Source organism: Phasianus colchicus, chromosome 5 (genome assembly GCF_987193195.1).
Source record: "Phasianus colchicus chromosome 5, bPhaCol1.hap1.1, whole genome shotgun sequence".
Lineage (NCBI taxonomy): Eukaryota > Metazoa > Chordata > Aves > Galliformes > Phasianidae > Phasianus > Phasianus colchicus.
In genome coordinates this window covers 19,805,148-19,820,184 of record NC_143440.1, presented here as the reverse complement: position 1 = coordinate 19,820,184, position 15,037 = coordinate 19,805,148, and the positions used below count along the sequence as shown (strand labels likewise).

The window sequence follows — 15,037 nt, the reverse complement described above, 5'->3', positions numbered from 1 at the left end:
ACACAATACGTGTTCCTCCCAGATTTTGGAAGTGCTGAAAAATCACCTTTCAAATAACAAAGATAACAAACTAAGCCTAATTAGAACAGAACAATAGTCAGTCAACTGAACAACAGCTTTGCTAATCCTCAAAACTCACACTACACAAAATCAGATACCAAATAAAACAAAATGACAGCCACCTGTTCCTACGGAGAGACAAAGGATGGGAGAGAGTCATCTCAGCTACCTTTAGTTTTAATGTCTCTTCATAATAGACAGTCTACGTTTAACTTGAACTTGATAAAGGTTCCCAGGCTTCAACACAGAGACCAAAATTGTGGCATTGTGTCATGTAACAGCATTACACGAGTCTTGATCCCTAACCATGTTTCGTTTTGTGCAGAAATCTGTGCAGAAATATATATGAAGAAATTTATCAGAACACTTAATCTCTGGGGAAAAAACAAAAGTGTCCAAACTACCTTGCTTCCTTACTCTATCATTACTGATAGGCCATTCCCAGCTTCAGTTCCAGAAATCCTCCAGAGCTTTGGACATCTCCACCATGTTCCTATCTACATCACTGGTCCTTACACTTCTCTGATTTTTAACTCATGCCATTTTCAGAACTGATCCCAACATTACAGGGAGTAGTTTTACAAATATTTATCCAAGGAAGCAGTGTACACACATGAGAACTGTGTTAGGCTCAAAGAGGGAATACACCATCTTCAAATACAGCTAAAGGCTACAAGGAATGAAAACAGAAATCCTGAAAAATAACAGACAAAAAAAGGAGGAGAAAATTAAAGCAGTGGGGAATGGGGCATTAAAAATCCAGGAATTCAAAGTAACACAACACAGACTGTAACAAAATCAACCTTGTGCATGAAAAAATGGGACAAAGCTCAAGTTACAGAATATTGGGCATAAATCACTCAGGAAAAGCATTGTGAACTTGACAGAGTTAAAGAGAAAAGTGACCAGACTTAGCCTTGTATTGCAGATGCCAGCAAGGTCAAAAGATTTCCCATTACAGGATTAAGTTTATCACACGATGAGATGTAAGATGCAGTCGCAAATTTAAATGCTTGCAAGCCAACAGAGAGATCAAGTACATTAACGTCTATCCCCCAAACATGAGCTTTGTTGCATCTGTAATTATCCTCTCCTTTAAAAAAAAAAAATCATAACATTGTTCCTTTGCACATTCAGTTAAAATCCTTAAGCTGCTACTTTGAATTACAGTTGACAGATTTGATTTCTTCCCTAGGAAATCAAATAAAGATTTTTCTGGGTTTTTTTTGTTCATTTTTTGAAACATTTTCCATGCTCCCAGTATTGTATCCAATGGAAATTACAGATCTCAGATTCTTTAAATACAAGAAATAGGTGTTCAAAGAAACAAATGAAAGAAAGGCAGTTTAAGTATAGGAGGAGTCTTTGAAATGCTGTTAGCCAGGAGAGTTTAAAGTCAGAATAATCTCATGAGTTGTATTTTCAACTTGCCAGCTGTGCACTGAAACTGTGCTTTTTAATACTACTAATCTCTGCAGAGGAAACTCCCACTGTCTCTTATGTTCTTTATGTTGGGTACAAGTACTAGGATGTCATAAGGCTAAGATCATGCCAGGAAAGGATTTCTCAGGGACAGAAAATGATGCAAGTGACTGACACCTTTCTTACAAAACTCTTGCAAACTCTCTGGCATGGGCTGAGCTAGAGATAGTAGTTTTCAGAGCAGTTCTCAGAGTCCGTAGATGTCCTTGTGAATTAGATTCCATATGCAGCAGTCTCTTGGGACTACCTAAAATATCCCTTTTAGTCATTTCTGTTCTAAATGAGCACAACAGCAGCACAAAAAGCACACTATCCTCCTGAAACTATGACCTCTATGCTTGAGTTCTTAGAGAATAAGAATGGGATTTCCTTCTACTGGCTAAAGTCATTTCTTGCTCAGTGAAGTATCGGATCTTTGGCTCATCTCTGATCAACTTTAAGCTCCATAGAGACCTTGTTTCTTACTATTTATTTCAAGCACTTATGTCCCATTCAAAAGCAAGCAAATAAACAAACAAATTAGGGTTGGCTTGAATGGACTTTTCCATGAAGACTTTTTTTTTATTCAAAGGTGTAAAAAGATTAAAGTTTTTTAAATACAAGCTGCATGTGTGAAGTGGAATAAACAGCTAACAGCAAACAACAGTGTCTTTAATCTTAAACCATATCTGAGCATTAAGTGACAAAACACAGCAAAGAAGAGCCTCCTAGTTGAGAAGTCTCAGCCTAGAATCCATTCCTGAAGAAAGAAGTTTAAGCCTTCGAAAAATGTAACCAGAGATCACTAGCTCATTTCTGAGAAGCCTCTGCTCTTTCAGATGGTACCCAGGCAGTCAGTGGTCTCATTTAGGATGATGAAAACCTGGTGGTACCTTTCTGGAATGAAGACACTCACCAATTTTCTCCTACCTTCATGAAGAAAGCTGGATTTTCTACTATTCTGAATTTGTAGGGAGTATACACCTTTCTGAAGACACCCAGAAACTATTCACTGGCTCGTAAAAGAAATAACAATAGGCACTGATGAATTCTCAGGGAACCAAGAAATTAGTTAAATGGAGAGTCTTGAATTCTAGACTGCATTCCTCCAACAGAAGAAAGAATTTAAGTGAGACAGAGTAGATTTTGAATTAGTGTTACTTATGTAAAAGTGGGATATAAAATCTACTTTTCAGAGTCACTTGTGAGAAATATTTTATTCAGAGCCCGATTCAGATGTCTTCACACCTCGCAAAGATGCACCAAGACTCCATATGGGATTAGTTTGGATGCAGGTGTTTGGTTGCCCAAGGTATTTGGTGACTATATGCAATTCTAGGAGAACTTTAAATGACAAAGGGAAAACAAAAGGACAAGTTACCTATGAATTAGATAGTTCTAACAGAAATACTAAGATGCATGAAAAGAGTCTCAGAGATTTGGATAGGCATTTTAGAACAAATTTAAGGAACTAAATATAGCTTCCAGACCTCCCTTTTAGGAAAAAAAAAAAAACGAAACACAACAACAACAACAAATCTTTTTTGCTTTCTGTGATTCTTTTTATCTTCTTTTGGTCCTGACATAGATGACAGTTTTCTAATCATTCACCTTGGCAAATTTTTCATTTTTCAAATTAGTAACCTTTAATAAACACACCCCTGTAATTTGCATTGATAATCCTTTTCCCTAGAAGAGTGGGTGTTGCTGCAGGAACACGTCCAAAGGTTGCTCTCCAACCTCTTACTATTGAAAAAAGCACCATGCCACTAGCTATTATGACTCAATAATAGATTGAAATCTCTTGTTATGTTTTAATATGGGATAACAACTCCCTTAGAATTTCCATTAATAACGAAGCACCTCTATGAAATACAGACAGAACAACAGCTGCAGTGAACTTTAGTAGATAATGCTTCTGCAAGATCTCAGCATTACATTAGCTCTCAAGACACTGCATCCTAGACTTCCAGACACAGTTCCTGGTATTCACCCAGGAAAAACTATAACAGGAGTAGTTCAAATGCTGACATGCACACAGTTGACTAAAGTGTAATTTGGAGACAATGTAGTAACAGACATGTTGTGACTTCATGAATATGGTAGCATTTCAGCCTTAAACTGTACAATGCTTTGACTTGAACAGAGAAAATAAAAGCTAATATGATAGCGAGCCGTATTGGGAAGTTAGCTATACCCATGTAAGAGTGTCACTGTAACAAGTGAAATCTTCTAGTCTCAAGAAGTGATGCAGCACTGCTTCCTACTTCTTAGAGTAGGAAAATCCAATTCAGGCCATGAATAAACAACCCCCTATCCATGCCTCACCTTACTTTGATACTGATCATTATGAAGATAAGGTGCCACATCCACCTTCTACATAATGTTAGAGGCTCAGGCTAGGATCTAATTCTTTCCATCCACATTTAAGAATAGATGCTAAAATCTTGTGGGAGAAGAATCTCTTATTGATTCTAAGATGCTTTGAAAACAGTACAGGACCAAAAATGATCCTTGCTTTAATTTTAAGAAGGTTGTAATTTGTTGTTTGTTTCTAATCAACCAAATACTCACTCCCACATTAAAAACTTGAGTCTAATTCTTAGATGCTTTATTTAACTTCTACTCAAATTAATGCAAGTGGATTCGATCTTGCTCTCAGAACTTGAAGTTTGGAGAGTTAGAGGTACTAACTCAAAATGACAGGACGGGGTCCTTTTGCTCTGGGAATGAGATAGTGCTAAGCATGTGTTTTACCATGTAATTCGAATAACCTTCCCTCACCCAAATCGTTTTCCACAGCAAAGGAGAACAAAAACAAAGGTTATTTGATCTTCATTTATACATGTCAATCAAATACTTCTTTTCTTCCTCCTCCTCCCCCAGTTGCACATCTTTCCCCATTGCCCTCCAGCAGAATGTGGGTGGAATTCAATGAAAGCACATATTCTATTTTTCCCCCCACTTATTTTTGAAGAAACTATGATAAGTGCTGTCAGTAATGTTTATGGAGGTAGTAGGAGTAGCCTTTTCTTGCTTGGGATTTTATGTACAAGCACCTTTCCAAAGAGTCTTTTTGTTTGCACACCAGTCAATTACATGATTACTGGAAAACAGCAAGCACTGAAAGTGTTATCTCAAGTTAAGCAAGCAAGTTACTATCACTGCTGATAGAGTCCCTGTGTAGCTGCCACCAAACAATTTTCTTTTATTTTTCCACAGGACTACGCAATTAACTTGTATGCCCGGTGTTATTTCAGGATGGGTGTACTGTTCAACTTACTTGAGTTATGCAATACAGGTATTTTGATGTTGATGAAATGTCTTGTAACCCAAGATCATTGCCACTGATTAAGGTGGAAATGTACCCACTCCACAAAGTGGCCAAGGGTTAGTACATATAGAGAATAAACTCTCCGGTAAAGTACAAAAGAAAATAGAAAAGAGAAAGCACACAGAGGGAAAAGGAGATGGTAAAAAAAAAAATAAGAAAAAAAGATGAATGATAGCCTTATATGACCAGGACTCGAGAAACTGTCTCAAGCCTGACAGCATCTAGCTTGCTTACATGGATTAGGTCAAGACAATGACTAGCCACAGCCATGTTTTTCTTATCTGTGAAATGAGGATAAAATTCCTTTCTGCTGTGCTTCGTAGATTGTGACTAACGTAATAAGATCTCGTGAAACTGCTAAAGAGTAGTTAATAAATAAATATAACACTAGAGAAAAGGGAAGAAAGTATGCAGATTATAAAAGAAAGAAAGGGAATGAAAAAAGAAGCAGCAAACTTACTGAAAAGACAAATACGATGAAGACTCAAAGATACCTAGAGGACAAAAAAGATATCCATAGAAAATAAAAGTTATAAAGAAATATGGCACAAAGGACTTATAAGAAGAGTATCTGAAGGGTAGAAAAACAGCAGAGGTTAGAAAAACATTTACTTTCTAAATATGGCTGATAATAGAAAAAACAGTGGCTGTGTCATAAAACAATGAGTGCCCTGTGGCAGGACAATAGTATTCTATCCATTTTTTCCATGCTGGAAGAACACGTTTCTTCTATGTGTAATTGCTTGCATTTCTCTTGTGGTATTGTCAAACGTCCTATGCCCTCCAGAGCTGATGAGAGCTCTGCAGCACAGATCCCCAAGAACAGAGTAGGCTCCCATGAATCAAAATCCTTGCACAGAAGCAGTGCTAATAAAGAAAGTTGCCTTGAGGGCTATTAAGTTCAGCACTAATTAAAATGGCTGATTAGCAGCTTTGAAAAATGTGGTTCCCCTTTTCCACAGGACAGACAAGCCTTACAGCTCCTTTCTGTAAATGTTGTACAGCTAGCACATCATTCCTATCCCCTGGAGTGAGAGCAATTCCTTTCCTTCTTTTTCTCTCTACGGAAGCCATTTCAGTTGCCAGTGCAATGGACTTCAGGCTTTTGTTGGTCTTCTCCCTTTCATCTGTATAGGCCCAGATACTATGAGAGGACATCAGCCAGCAGCTATTGAAGTGATTGCCTTTGACTTTGATCCTTTAACTTTGAGTTGACAGTGACCCAGCTGAATTCCTCTACATTAATTGGGAGCTTCGTGGCATTCTAAAAAGCCAGAATAAGTACAGGAAGATGTTACCAAACTGTGCGGCCTTGAGGTAGGGAATGGCAGAGATTTCCAGCTCTAAGGTTTGAGAGGTAGAGGAGAGAAGGAATAGAAGAGAGAGGACAGAAGCTGTGAGGAACAATCTGATGAAAGAAGTCTTCCATACCCCTCAAATTCTCTCAATCTTAGCTAGATTATGTAGCATTCAGTAGAAAGCAGGTGGCAACCCAAGCAAATCAGGTCCAGAAACATCTGCAGTTTTTGCTTGTTTGTTATCAAATAAGAAGAAAAATAAAGAAAACCCTTGAGAATTAGCTAACATTCTACCTTTTTTGCAGGATACCGCATGTTTTGTGAAAATGATACCAAAATTTCCCAGAGTGACTTCTAGATTTACTTCCCCATGTCTCATTTGACATGCCCAGTGCCTCTTAGTTCACATAAGTTCCTTGGTGCAACAACTGTGCATGTGAAGCACATACAAACACTATACATATGAGTTGGCTCAAAAAAAGTGATCTAGTGAAATAACTTTACAGCTTTCCTGAAGGCAGAAAGTCAGCTCCAGTAAGCAGAGTAAAAAAGGTTCAGCACAGATTGTTTTGTACTATCCCCAAGAATGGCTAATCAGTGAAGTCTAGCCCCTGAATTCTTATTTTATCAAGTCCTACAAGGAAATGAAGTCACCAGGCTAACTAATTTAGAAATACTGATATTCAGATTGAGGAAGGTTGAGGATCTTGACAGCGTCTGAAGGTTTTATTGAAACCTTTTACTGCAGGACTGTGCCAACACATCTCTATCTTGCACCTTTATATCAAACTTCTATAGTCAAGCTCCTTCCCTGTTTCAGGAAAGAAAAGTGACCCTCAAATACTGATGAGCTGAATGCCCTCAATTTGTGTAAACAATTAGTAGGAACAGTCATATGAACTGAGACATGCATGTACAGCATGCACAGGTTTTTCATACAGAGCAAGTATATAAACAAATTACTCCTTACTTGACCTAGTGAAGCACCACACCTACTCTGCACACAATTATATCTTTTATGTTCTGCATGAAAGAATATACTGCAAATGAATCTTAGTACAAAGTTTAAATAAAGAATTACCAAGTAATAATTAAACCAGCCTGTCATTTATTATGATTAGACACTAAGGTAAGATCTGTTTCTTTTAATGCTTCTCAAAGAATGTACTCATTTTAGAACACGTACAACCAGTTACACAGAGGTCTCAAAAGACATACTGTTCTCCTCCTGGCTTAGTGATGCACAGTGTATTCATTTTTATTACTGGAGTTGACCCAGTTATTGATATCACAGCTGAGGTGACACGCTATCAGTCTTGTCATAATGAGGTTATGACCCAGAACTTTCCCTTGTAACCTCTTCTGTAATGTTCAACTAAAGATCTCTTCTGTTATGAAACCCTCCACAGCATGACAAAGTTGCTGTGTTTCAAACAGGAGGAATACCATGTTGTGCACTGCTAAGCTACGTAAATGTGGGAAGCACAGATAGCCAACCAGAGGTTAGTATTAACCAAGAAATCAGGCCTAATTGTGGCAAATTTGAGTGGTAGAGGCTCACACATGCAGTTCCTCACATCTATTTGCACTCCACCACATTAGAAGGTAGAATCTGTATGGTGAAGAAACTGCTGTGGGAGTTCAATGGCTTTTCCACTTCTTAGTTCCTTTAGTGCACCACAGATCATCTACCACTGAAGTCTTAATTTCAGATTTTTGGGTTACAGATAATGCTAATCCTACAAGGGTATTATTTACAATTTATATTATAGATGCACCTAAAAAGCTAAAAAGAAAGGGTATCATTTAATTAGGAGTCTTGCAAACAATAATGAGTTGCTGCATCAGAGATCTAACACTGTTTTTATCGGCAAGCATAAAAGCGATGGATGGAACAGATAAACTGCGAGGTGGGAGTGGATTGGAAAGACTGAATAACTGTAAAGCAAACAGACTTCACTGCAGCTCACTACTTGCCTAACAGATGGGAGTGGTTCATGAGCATCATAGCAGAAAAAGGTTTTGAGGAGGGATTTAGAGAGGGATAAGACATCAGCTTTATGGATTTTGGCAAGAACTGGTTTCCACTGCTAGGTAATGTGGCAGAGAAAATATTTAAGACTTCTGTCTCACTGAAAGAAGAGCAGCTGCTTAAGTTGCACTAGGTGATCACTCCTCAATTTAATACATTAATTGCTATAGCATGTGGTGAGAGATGGTTTTGCTAATTGACTTTAGCCCATTTAGCATCCACGGTCTGAAAAACAGTTTTGATTTTCATCTCCTGTGAGTACATATAATTATATCTTCTCTTTGTTGTTTATCCTGAAGTTGATCATGCTCCAGTACGGCTGAAGTCCAGAAAGCATAGCTGTATGTTGAAATGAAAATTGCACAATAACTATCATCATAGAGAGCTAAGGGGAAAGTTGTAAGATTTCTTATAATCTCATACAGCTTTATGAGATGTTTAAACCCAAAAATACAAAAATGTTTTCTGAAATAAGGTATGATCATATTTCATATGAAGCTCAGATCTTTCCCACTGTGGATTCCACTTCACTTTCAGTGAAAACAAACAGCATCTTTGTTAAATACAGTGATTTGGGAGCTGATAAGGTTGTTTTAATTGTTAGTTGTATTGACTTTTAATTTATTTTGGGCTAAAACAAGCATTCAAAGCTAGTTAAGAATATAATTGAGCCTTCCTGAAGTTGATAGGTATGCCTTTATCAGCTGTGAATCCTTTCTTCCACTCTAAGCCCTGCTCCTACAGGCCACTAGCTTTCCAGAGTCCCTGGATGCTATTCCAGGCTTGATTGCTCATCCATTAGCCCTTCACCCCTGGCAGGAGCCTCCCTCTCTTGTCAGCCAGGAACTTTCATTCACTTAGTAGCCTTTAACCACGTAACAGAATCAAGACCAGATTTGTTGCTCAGGTTGCTTTTACTGATGTAGCACGTTAAGTGAAAAAGCATGCTGCAGGTCAAGCTTTCAAGCAGCTGAGCCAAGAAGTTCATACATTATCTTGCTCCACTACTTTATTTACATCCAATCTGTTCCTTTTACACTTTACCATGCCCTTCCTACTGCTTAGCTTCTGTTGTCAATCTGCAACACATTTTGATTGATTCATGAATGATTGATCAGTGTTTATGACTTAACCATACATTGCGGACCCATGCTACCTCCAATCATTGTCTTCACCACGTGTTTATGTCCTAAGAGTTTGAAGGCTATCTTTTGCCATTTTCTTGCTTTCATGTCATTAATAAAAGGCGTGAACACAGTCCTTTGCTGGACTATAAACACCTTGTTAGTTCACCTCCTCTCTGGCTGCTCAGTCACCATTTGAAGCACCCCATTATTTTGGTTGCGCACTTATAATAATTAAGTCTCCTAGTTTTTCTAGGCCTCAATTGTCTTGCTTTCACTGACACCCATAAAGTCTTATTTCAGGAAACAGGAAAATTAACCACAGTATTTATTTATTTACATCCACATAACATAAAATCTAGGTAGAGTTGTTAAAGCACCTGGCATAGGTTTAGAAACATAATTACAATATTACAGAATCAGTCAAAACACCAGCTGCTCTTTCTTTCCTATATCTCTCCTATCAGCTACATATCATTCACTAGTTTCTGAGAAGATTCAATAAAGATTAAAACTTCCCATAAACCATATCTGTTACGCAATCATATCTTTACCTTGCTATTATAGCTTAGCATCGCTTGTACAATCTTTGGAAAGAAGTTATGGGGAATAAGTAAACAAATAACTTCTAAAAAGAAGTATTAATGTTGTCTTATATCACGAAGCCCAGACTACTGCACCCATAGCACATTTTGTCCACTTCTGATGCTCAGAAACTAATTTCATGAAGTTTTGAGAACAAGTCTACCTCTCCTGCTGAGATGAAAAACAAAGCAATTCATCACCCAAATACAATCCAAAATAATTCCTACCATATGAAATTTTCTGATAGGTACCAAAGAATATTTTTAAAGGTCAGTGGAGGAGTGGAATGCATAATGAAATACTGATGAATTGGGATAAGACTGGTGGTTGATATAAGGACAAGTTAATCACTTAGTGCTGTAAATAATTACTACTCCTACATTTAAATATTTGCGTTCAGCAAGAGAAGCGTATCTTCAAAAGACTAGGCCCCCTTTTTCTTTTTCTAAATGGATATGGATACATGTCTGGTGCGATGGCATTCTTGCAGGCAATCTGTCCAGCATTGACTGCTGCCTATATTTCAGCTGTGAGAATACTTCAATAGTTTCACAAAGGGCACCTTCAGGCCAGCCATGATATTATTCTTGTTCCAAGAATCCGGAATTTGCATCAGATTGTTTTTCTTGTTTTGTTCTTTTGTTTATTTTTTGCCATGAGTTCAAAAATTTGGAAAGGTCAAAACAAAATTTTGATTGTCAATTAAATACCAGAAATTTCCCATGAACACATACCCTGTGTTCACTTCAGATGCTCTTCAGAAGCTGGGAGGCTGGAAGAGAGCTTCTATATTAACATTACCAGTAACAGGCCTGAAAATAGGAGAGATGCATCGCATCAACACATAAACCTGAAAAACACAAGTGCAACCCAGAAGCATTAGTAAATGGGTGCTACTATGAAGTTAAGTAGATTTAAAAGTCAGTAGTTTGGTAATTTTAAAAAATGTGTTTTATGAAATGTTGGTTTCATCCAATTACACATATTCTTATTTATTTTACTAGTAACATTTGATTCTGCAGAGAGATTACAAATAAGTACTAATTAATGAACCTTCCAAACTCAACTAATGATCTGATGTATGAGCATAAGAGGTTGCAGCAACTTCTCCCCTTTTGGTAGTGGAAAACATGTGCAAACACTTCTTGGCCAGGCTGGTAAAGCTATAAAGCCTTGATGTAACAAGGGATTGGAAAACTTGGACTGAAAGTTTTGATTAACCATTTGGTCGACTGCTTGACTTGCTATCTAATTATGAAGTTTAACTACATCTCCACAAAATCTAAAAAGACTCTCCACACCCCATCTTTGTTTTCTTTTGTTTGTTTTGTATTGTTTTGTATTTTTTTTTTTGTTGGTTTCTTTTTTGTTTTTATTTTTAAAGCCAGCTTAAAACTGATAAGCATCTGACAACAAGCAGTTCACCACATAGCACCAAAGCTTTGGTATATCAAAGGGCAAGACATCATAAATGAGGCATTCGTCTAAAAGGTAGCCAGATTTTCCAAAGAACTCAAGGATAATTCCTTTCAAATGCTCAGCATCTACCTCTACAGGCAAATTTTCAGAAGTGCTCAAAGCCATGCATGCTAAAAGTCTCTAAGAATGTTGCTGGTTGTTTTGGTTCTCAAATAGAAGCCAAGCTTTTTGAAAAGCCTATCCCCTCCCCTTTGAAATATTTCTGCTAAAGGATATTACAGTATAGCTCAGTTATTATTTTGCGTTCTAGATGCATCTGTACATCTCTATAAAACAACCATGGTGTAAAACTTCATTAAATGAAGAATAAACTCAGTCTCTTTGGAACACAGATCTTTCTTTTTGTTATTTCTTGAATTGACTTCATAGATACCCTTTGTATGAAATAACTCATTCTTGTCATTTGGAAACATTACATCATAAGCTTTTGTCAAGTCATTTTTTTTTTCCCCATTGCATCTAAAGGGGAAAGCAGGCATTCTCTTTTTTCAGCTTTTATGTATGTCCTTCTTCCTAAACAAATGCTTATTTTCTTCATTATAAGTACTGTGACTTTTACAAAACAGAATTACACCTGACATTATTTCCTAACATATTCATTCTGTAGATTTTTTGTTCAGTTTGATCTTTTCTGAGTGCTGCAAATCCATTTTACTAAACCCTTACTTATGAGCAAAATATAGGAGGAACAGACTCAGAATTGTAGCTATCAGTAGGAAAAGAAAGAAACAAGAAATCATCTGGAAGGAAAGTAAAGTGCAATTTAGTAAGAGAGTCAAGTGGAAGATGGCACACTTGCACAGGCATGGCAAAATGTATGAAAGCAGAAAGGAGAATATCCAGAAAATAGTGTGGAATACACCGAGGTCAGGGATATATCTAAGCTCAGGCTACACTTGAGAAAAAAACGTCTTGCTGCCATAACAAGAAGAAAGAAGTTTGCATCACCCCTGGAAGTTTTTAAAGCAAAGCACAGCCTTCAGATACATGAAGTTTTTCATTTCAGGGTTAGTAAGACTTCAGCTGGAATACTAAGCCTACGACTGGGAGCACCTCTTTTATAAGTATGGCAGCTAGAAGTGAGAGGTCAAGGAGATGTCATTGAGGTCATCTGATTTATGCATCATGATCAGAAAAAAAAAAAAAGACTCTCTATATCTCAACAAAAGAGGGAAAGATTCCCACTTTCATATAGACAGATAGGGACAGACTGCACAATGTGACTACTACCAATAGTCACATAATGTTAGGTACTTCAACAAATAGAAGAAACTTTTCAATATTTGATGAGTCCTCTAGATTTCATTCTAGACTTAACTCTAAAATGTTTTCAAACAAGCCCATTTTAAACATATCCTATTAAAATGTCACTTAAAAGAAACCCCTTCATTTCTTAATACTACAGAATCGAAACTGTGGACGGGAAAGTAAAAGATAGAGAGGGAAGAGAATTTGCCAAGGTTATCTGACCAAGAGCAGAGGAAGCCTGTGCTGCCTTTCAAAGCTCACAAGACTTCAGGCTGCCCCTCTGGCCACTTTGTTGTCTGCTTAAAAGTGAACCTCAAATGTAAAATGCATCTCAGAAGACAACAAAGTGTTAATTCAGGTTCTGACTAAATTTAAAGGGAAGAAAAAAAGAAATCAGTGTAAAAATATAGTATTGGACTAGACATCAAGGAAGGCTGTGGAACATGAGTCCTTGAGGGTTTTGAAGGAACAAAGGCCTGAGGAACATGTTGTGTTCAGGGTTTATCCTGCTCTGCAATGGAAGTCAGACCAGAGAGCTCCACAGGTCCATTCCCACACTAGTGACATTTTGCTGATCCTATGAGCTCATTTTTATTTATTTATTTATTTTAAAAAAAGTCAGCTGGTCCAGCAGTGACTTTTCCTCTCACCAGAAGACAAGCACATTTGCAAGAAAATGTTTCATCAATCAGCAGGTTGTCTGGGGGCAAGGGTTTCATGAGCATGCATGTGTCTGCATAACAGTACATTTATGTAAGGGACATGTGTGTGCACACAGGGCAGTGATCAGATGCTGAGTTCAAACTTGCAGGCTCTTCAAGACCTGAATGTCCATCATCTAGATGGACTTCGGTAAAAGATTAACAAGAATTCTTGTGTGCAGCTTGGCTCAGAACACCCAGGAAGGAGAAGAACTACTCAGAACTGCCTGCGGGAGTTTACAACTGGGAGCAATAGGGTAAAGTCAGGTAAGGAAAAACAGTTTGAACATCAGTAAAATTTCCTAACAGTGAATGTTATTAGACTGGTTAATCTCCCCTTAGGGAAGCAATAAAATCGACATCATTTGCATCTTTGCAAACGAGACCAGACAAAGCACTGGGAAATATACTGTGGGGAATAATCTTGTAAAAAAGATTGCACTAATTTTTCCCATCTATTCTTTCTTCATAGGATTGCTTCATACGTGCAGTGTGCCATACTCCTTTTCCTGTTACTTTATTCCTTTTCCTGTGGGTTGAATAATAAAAAAAACCCTGGAGCAATTGATAACTTTCTAACTAGAATATGACATACAATTTGCCTTTTTATTTAAAAAAATATATCTTTTTTTACTTAAAATATAACCAGTAACAGATACAAGATCATATTCTGTAGGGTACTGACACACTTCAGCACAATAACCAATTAGGTTTGCCCTAAATTAATTATTGTTTGACATGCTACTCATACATATGCTCTGCGTAAGAGGAGGAAGTCAGTCTGACCTTAATTATTGCTTGTAAATAATCCCCAAGTTGTAACTAAGTAGAGCCTTTTAAAATGTAATTATTATAATACCAGAGTTACAGAGCTCATTGATTTATAATTGCTTAATTGTTTATATCTATTAAACCACAGCTGTGATAGGTTCATCACGCATACATGCACTACTCTGGAAACTGATGAAGTATAGCCAGGAACTTGAACCAACATTATCTCCCACAGCTAAATGCTAAATAATCATTCCAGTCAAGGTCAGCAGTGTTCATTAGATGGCTGATCAACTGTGGGAAATAAGCAGGTCATTTCAGAACAGATCCTGCAGAGTAACAAGATGGGAGTAGGACACAAACATATCAGTACCTCTAGGATCTTGAGCCTACCACCAGATTTCCAGTTCAGAACAAGACTTTCTCCTCTCTGTGAGCCTGACTGTACACTTTTAGGGTTGTAATGTGTAATAATCTATTGGAAATGCAGGTAACTGTGCTAGTGGGAAACATAATATCCAAGTAATTATAAAGCTTTCCTCTTTTTCTAAGCAAGGTGTATGCAGTAGTTTGTACGCTTGCATACAAAGGACAGACTGTGCTTTTGCCTGCCATGCCAACTACACACATGCAGAGAGCCTGCCACAGAGGGAATTCAAGGCACACACACGATCCTCACATCTTCAGCTCTTTCTCTGCCACTGTCTGATAATAAGCATCTGAACAACTGCACTACATGTAGTTGTGATTATGGAAAAAGAGCAAGATAGAAAAAAAACCACTTAGGAGTAGTCAGCATAAATCATTAAAATTGTAACATATCCCATCTGTCAGGAAGGAGACACCAACATTTTTCTCTGAGAAACTGCAACCTGGCACTCAGATTTTAATGTACTTCTAAATACCACCTTCTTCTGACAAAGATAATGCATGGATTTTTTTTA

At 37.4% G+C, this 15,037-nt stretch overlaps 1 long non-coding RNA gene across 3 annotated transcripts in view; it reads right to left on the bottom strand.

The window, feature by feature from the left end:
* LOC149917789 (uncharacterized) overlaps nt 1–15,037 on the bottom strand; it is a 38,346-nt gene that overhangs the window by 17,472 nt on the left and 5,837 nt on the right. The window contains exons 3-4 of one of the 3 annotated variants that reach the window (XR_016466812.1): nt 10,629–10,744; nt 7,270–8,524 (exon numbers count right to left, since the gene is read on the bottom strand). The exons of 1 other annotated variant lie outside the window; for it this stretch is intronic. This is a non-coding gene — a long non-coding RNA (uncharacterized LOC149917789). Of the gene's footprint in view, nt 1–7,269; nt 8,525–10,628; nt 10,745–15,037 lie in introns of those variants that run through there. One more of the 3 variants, XR_016466813.1, reaches the window with a different exon arrangement.